Source organism: Entelurus aequoreus, linkage group LG11, assembly GCF_033978785.1.
Source record: "Entelurus aequoreus isolate RoL-2023_Sb linkage group LG11, RoL_Eaeq_v1.1, whole genome shotgun sequence".
NCBI lineage: Eukaryota > Metazoa > Chordata > Actinopteri > Syngnathiformes > Syngnathidae > Entelurus > Entelurus aequoreus.
Window position 1 is genome coordinate 74,938,854 of NC_084741.1, and position 6,664 is coordinate 74,945,517.

Here is a 6,664-nt window from a genome sequence, read left to right on the forward strand (position 1 = left end):
GCCTCAAGTGGTGGTGTGTGGGGGGAAGCGGTGCCCGAGAGGGGTGCTTGCCCAGGGTGCCAAACAGGCTGTGTGTCACTTATCACATTATGTTACGTTCTTCCCTACGGAGGGCTGCAATAATGCACTAATGATGGTGGTGGTGGGAGTGGTGAAATCATGAGCTTGTACATGACACTCCTTCATCCCTCCCCTTCTCCGCTCTGTGTTTTGTTTGGGGTACACCACTCCTGTTCCTTGCGGGACAGTAAATCTGAAGACCTCACCCACTCACAGAAGAATAATCAGTCTCTTCATCTCCTCTTCAGGCTCATCCTCTGTAGTTGTTCCTGGAGGTAAGAAGCATGTCTCTTCTCAATAATATCCTGTGGTTTTACATTATTTGACAAGAATTAGTGGCAATAATCTAATTTCATCATCACTGGCTCGAGGACCAGTTCATGCAAGCAGAGGCAGCAGCATGTGCAAAAATGTGTCTTGAACTGCCAGTCGTTACAACATGAATACACTGGGTGTTGTCTGTGTCCAAACTTTCCTGTGTTCTCTTCTTCTTTATGTTAAAGGTCATTTTTTACCTTTTGGAAGTTTGACAATTTATGCAGAAATATAGTCATGAGACCCTGCAAAAATTTAATTTACAAATGTGACATTTATGATAGGACACATCATAATACATGAACACATGCTGGTTTAAGAGCACCAGGCTTGTCTTTAATTTAACAAGAAAAAAACTCGACCTACAAAGTCATGTTTTGCAATTAAATGGTCTTTAGTGAATACAGCCAAAGACGCAACGTTGCTCAGACAAAGATGTTTTAGAGATGAGATGAAACTCTGTCTGCTAGTAAAGTCATTGTTCAATGAGCTCATGTTACTACATGTTTTTAGTGAGTTCCAGGAAAAAAAGGTGTCTCGTTCTCATTCGATTATGTTTTACCACACTCATTTTCTCACACTTAAAAAAGGTAAACCATCTGCCAGGCAGGGTCGACCATCGGCCCTCTTTTGACGTAGATCATGATCCGTGGGGAGCCACGTTTTGCATGAAGAAAATCATGTAAAATAATGAATGACGAGGCGCTTAATATGACATCTGACCACAATCTTATTTCTAGCCTCTTCCTGCTCTGTCAATGATAAGCATATAATGGCAAATTTCTCTCCCTTTGCATTTAACTGCCCCCAATAGCCTACTGTGTTAGTGTTGGGCTTACCCTTGGTTGGAAATGTGTAGATAGATTTGCAAATTTATGTTTCGATGTTATATTTACATGAATCCCCTTTAATACAAAACATGCATTAAATCAAATTCAAGTTTGATTAATTTTTTTTAAAAATAACTTCAAAAAGTGTGATTTTTTTGAGAGAGAGGGGCACATCAAAATAAAGTACCGCTTAGAGCCAACATTTTGCCAGATGCAGCCCAGATCTGTAGGGGTGTAACGGTACGTGGATTTGTATTGAACCGTTTCGGTACGGGGGCGTCGGTTTGGTTTGGAGGTGTACCGAACGAGTTTCCACACGGACATATTAAGTAGCGTAACGCTCGTTGTGTAAACAATGCACACCGAGGCACAACACACGGAATGCTAGCAGCTAACGGGCTACGATAGACTGACCATACGTCCTTTTTTCACCGGACATGTCCTCTTTTGCGGAGCTGTCAGGGCGGAGTTTCTTAAATGCCTCAAATGTCCGGCATTTTGAGTTAGGGTTGCGTGTATTTTCAATGTACGTTCAGGGTTAAGAAGGGGTTAAAAACAAAACAAATTGTGCGCGCAGCAGCATTCGTGAGGGAGGGGCAGAGACAGAGAGAGCGAGAGAGTTATGATAAACGCGCATGCGTCGCCAGGCTCTGCTTTTTATCCATAGATTTATCAGCTTAAATTTTTTATTATCTATAGCAGGGGCGTCAAAAGTGTGCCCCGGAGGCCATTTGCGGCCTACAGCTAATGTTTTAAAGGCCCATGGCACATTCTAAAAATACCATTAAAATAAACAAAAACATAACAAAAGTGAAATAAAAAAGCTTGAAGGTTAAATGTAATTTAGAAAAAGTTGCAATGTTGACTAATAAAACAAAGCTGTTTTTTTTTCTTTCAAACTGTCATTGCTCAAAACATAATATTGAATCAAAATCAATGTTATAATGAATTATTGACCTATCCAAGGTTCCGATTACTTCACATCAAATATTCCAGTAAGAAAAATATTTTTGGTGGAAGATTTTGCAAATTTGGTAATTAAATAACCCAAGAATGTATATTTTGTTGTTTTCTTACTGTACCGAAAATGAATCGAACCATGACCTCTTAACCGAGGTACGTACCGAACCGAAATTTTTGTGTAGCGTTACACCCCTACTGATCTGCCATGTTTGTGATTGACATTCCTTCTAGATTGTAATAAGGAGCATTTTGATGATGCAAGGCATGCTTGCACGCATATTTCAGTTCCGAATAAGTCATAACAGTGACTTTGACATTTCAAACTAGAATTTCAACGGAAATATTTTCTTTAAAAATGCTTAACAGTTAAGTTAGTGAACATTACATTTGGCAAAACTACAGCCCAACTACAACAATCAGCATGTTGATCTGTTGCAGTGTCAATCAAAACTGATCACCTTTATTTTGGGCATGTTTTATAAAGCTATTTTTTCAGTTTATGTATGCTGTGGCATATTCATGCTTTTAAGCTGAATTGTAATATAAGGGTACAGCTGCAAAATGTATTTGATTTCATAACTTTGACAATAGTATAGAATATAAGAGTTTAGTTTTTGTAAATTAACCACCGACATATATTTCCAAAGACATTGTAATTTATCGAGGTGTACTGTTTGTGAGAACAGTATATTGCATGTGGAATTGTTTAAACTAAAAAGAGAAGCACATTGGTAAATATCCTCACATAACAGTCCTATGCTAATGACCAAGGAAAACTCAAATATTTACTTTAGACTTCATTGTAACTAAAACTCTAAGATGAAAAGCAGACTAAGGTTGAAAAAGCACCGGACAACATTAGTAGTTACATAATGGAGACCAGGACATCTTTTTTACCGGAGTCAAAGGTAAAGCACTCAATTAAATATATACATTGCTGGCTCTTGTACAACATACGGTTAATTGGAATTGTTAAAAATGTATTATCCTTACAAAATGCACTGGAGATACTAGTCGTAATTAAAGTTGTGAAGCGATTACACATTTTAATCCAATTAATCACTGGGTTGCTGTGGATTAATTTTGATTGAATTATTCACAAATTATTTTTAATCTACAATAATGATGTTTAATTTTGCATGAGCAAAAATACTCAACAAATAAACGTGGTGAGGTGATTATTAAACACCTTTATTTCATGTTTTTTGAGTCCGCCGAAGCGTGTATGCCAGTCCGCGGCTGTACCGTACCGTAATTTGCAGTGTTACAAAGTAACGTGTTACTGTAACAGCGTTATTTTCGGCTGTAACTAGTAGTCTAACGCGTTATTTTTTATATTCAGTAACTCAGTTACCGTTAATATATGATGCGTTACTGCGTTATTTTATGTTATTTTTTATATAGTATCGGCTAGAAACTGAGAAGATCTGAGTGTGTTTTATTGCTGCGGTGTCGTCCTTCAGATTCTGTGCTTTGTGTGTGTGTGTGTGTTAACATGGAGATATTCTCACTACTTTTCTTTTGTCGAGCACAAAGAAAAGAACATTTTAGTTAAATGTAAGTTGTGTCTTGGATCAAAGATCCTATCTACTGCCCAAAACAGCAATTCAAATATGCTGAAACAGCTACAAAAGCAACTTGCTTCGACAAAGCTAGTAAAGAGAGACACCCTTCACCTTCACCTCCACCTCCACCACCACCACCACCTAAGGATTTTAACGGAGGGCCTGCTAGCCAGGACAACATTGATAGAGCCATTGCAGCGTATGTGCTAGAAGACATGCAGGCTATTTCTACAGTGGGGTCACCCACTTTCAGGCAGCTAATTAGCATGATAGCGGGCGTCAAACGGCAAATGGCACGAAAACATTTTCCAAGTTCCTGGACACAGTGGACAGTGAGTGCATAAACATGGAAAGCAAGCTAAAGAAAACACTCCAAACTCTGCCTCAGCTCATCATTCAGCACTGAAGGTACACACACTCAATTATCTTATATACTCCTTCATTCTAGACTTCTAGAGTGTTTGATTATCACATCACTCTAAATGTATAGACTATAAAGTTCACAAACATAAAGAGGGATCCTAGTGGGCCAGGCCAATCTTTCCTTTTCTCTAAACTAAAACTGGGGAAACGCGTAGAGTGTTCTGGGCTTCAGTACAGTGTTGATCTCATGAAGACATGATTTTATTTCACAATTCCTTGAGAGAAAAAAACGCCTGGTTAGGCTTGTGTATAGCAGTATGTGTGCGGTATATAGTGACATGACATATATTCATGTCATGTGTCATGTGTGCCTTCCTTGGATGAAGCCAGGTTTACAGCTATGTTGTGACATGTTATTATGCGGTTTGATACGTATGTATGTTATGTTGCAGCTATTTAAAATAGTTTTGTCAATTTGTTCTGGCCCAAAATACTTTGGCCCTTTGAAACATATCTTTGTCTTTGTGTGTTGTATGTAGACCACATTGCTTAGCAGAGTTCAGTGATGCAAATGCATGTCAAGTTGATCAACACATTGTATTATTCTCCCGTGCAATAACATTACTGAAATAAAGGCTAAAAGGGCATTAATGGGAGCCTTAAAATAATTTAAAAAAAAGAAGTAACTAAATAGTTACTTTTCACAGTAACGCATTACTTTTTGGTGTAAGTAACTGAGTTAGTAACTGAGTTACTTTTGAAATAAAGTAAGTAGTAACTGTAACTAGTTACTGGTTTTCAGTAACTAACCCAACATTGGTTATTTGTGACCGTGTGTTGACTTTATTTGTTGGTTATAGTTAATTTACACCATGAGCGGGGAAAGTTGTTTGGATTGGGTCATATATATCGATGCTGTCCCATTTCAGTTCAATAGTGAAATATACATCCGATGACCATCGTCTGCTCTCCACCACATGGGGGTGAAAAATCTCCCTGCGGGCCAATCTTTTGTTGAACTTGTGATGTCTCAAGGGCCGCACTTGGGCCGCGGGCCGTAGTTTGGACACCCCTGGTTTAAGGTGTGCAGAAAGCACATGGTGTGCCGTTTCAATCCTTCAACTAATAGAACAAAAACCTTGACTGTGTTTCGCCTGTGAAAAACAGCTTTTTTCTTACAAGAACTATTGTCACCTAATCAGTGTTGGTCATCTTACCTTTTAAGAAATAATTAGTTACAGTTACAATTTACTTCTTCCAAAGAGTAATTGAGTTTGTAACTCAGTTACCTCATTGTAAGAGTAACAAGTTACTCAGCAAACTAACTAGGACGTAATTTTTCATTTCGTTATTTTAGACGCTATTACGTTTAATAACATCTTTAACGTCAAACATGTGTATATGAACTAATTGAAGAAAAGAAACACTGTATACAGTATTTTAGAACATTTGGCATTTATATGAAATCAATAGGTTGCAGTGTGCCATATGACATGAATAGCAGTAAATATGTATAACAAAAAATCTGTAAAGTAACATTAAATATTGAATGCAAACTAAGATATACCAATGAGCATTTGGCTTTAAAGTAGTGCAAAAAAAACAACAAGTAAAATAAAGCGAAATATCCTTCATCCAGATTTTATCAACCATCACAACATTTAGCTTAACTTGATAGCCTAATTCTTAAATTAAGTAGGACTTCACACACAATAGTCCATATTTACAAAACTGAAAAGTAGTAGTCTTATGAATAACACAAAAACATTCTTCTCAAACTTTTATCAAGGAATATCATCAGGTCAGCTGCATCATATCTCAAAGTTGATGTATTCTCCTGTCCAGACAAACATGCAAGAGAACAGAACACTGCAAATAAAGTGGTAAAAAACCCGGTTCTAGTGTGTTGAAATGGACATTTAGGATATGGAATGTAATAAATAAATGAAAATAGATAACAGTATTTCTACAGTGCAGTATTTTTAATGAAATCCTTCTAGAAATAGATACACATACTTTATGCATAATTTCAATGGATGACAGACAGATATGAATAATGTAATAAATAGCTATAGACATATGCACACACTCTTATAAATACACACTTAAATCATGCAATATTTTACATACACATTTTATGAGTAAATCTGTGTAAAAGTATTAACTAAAATATTTCCATTAAGTAACTGCAATAACGTAAACAGAACTCATTCTGCCATGCCTTAAAAATAACCGGACTGATGAGTAATACAAGTGTTTTCTCTACATATCAATGTTAGCAATAGTTTAAAATGTTAGTTGGTTGTACTTCCAAAGTGACCAGACACATCAATGTTCATGGTCAAAGGTGACTCCTACCCTCCCAAAGTCCTAAAATCAATGTTTAAGTTGCATTGGAGATGATCCAGGGTTTAATAGAGATAACATTCAAGTGTTTGCAAGAACCAAAATATTTATAACTTTCTTCCTATTATGCAAGTTCAGGAGAACAACACAGTTCTCACTCCATCAATACAATTAAGACTGAAACTATTTTATTTCCTTCTTGGAGTAAATAACCTGAATTTT

At 36.8% G+C, this 6,664-nt stretch overlaps 1 protein-coding gene across 1 annotated transcript in view; it reads left to right on the forward strand.

Annotated features, from left to right (window-relative positions):
- The first annotated feature begins 267 nt into the window (after positions 1 to 267).
- Positions 268 to 6,664, forward strand: part of LOC133660793 (ectonucleoside triphosphate diphosphohydrolase 3-like) — a 42,588-nt gene continuing 36,191 nt past the window's right edge. Inside the window, exon 1 of the mRNA XM_062064376.1 lies at positions 268 to 335. The gene's annotated coding sequence lies outside the window, so the exon portion shown is untranslated. The remainder of the gene's footprint in view (positions 336 to 6,664) is intronic.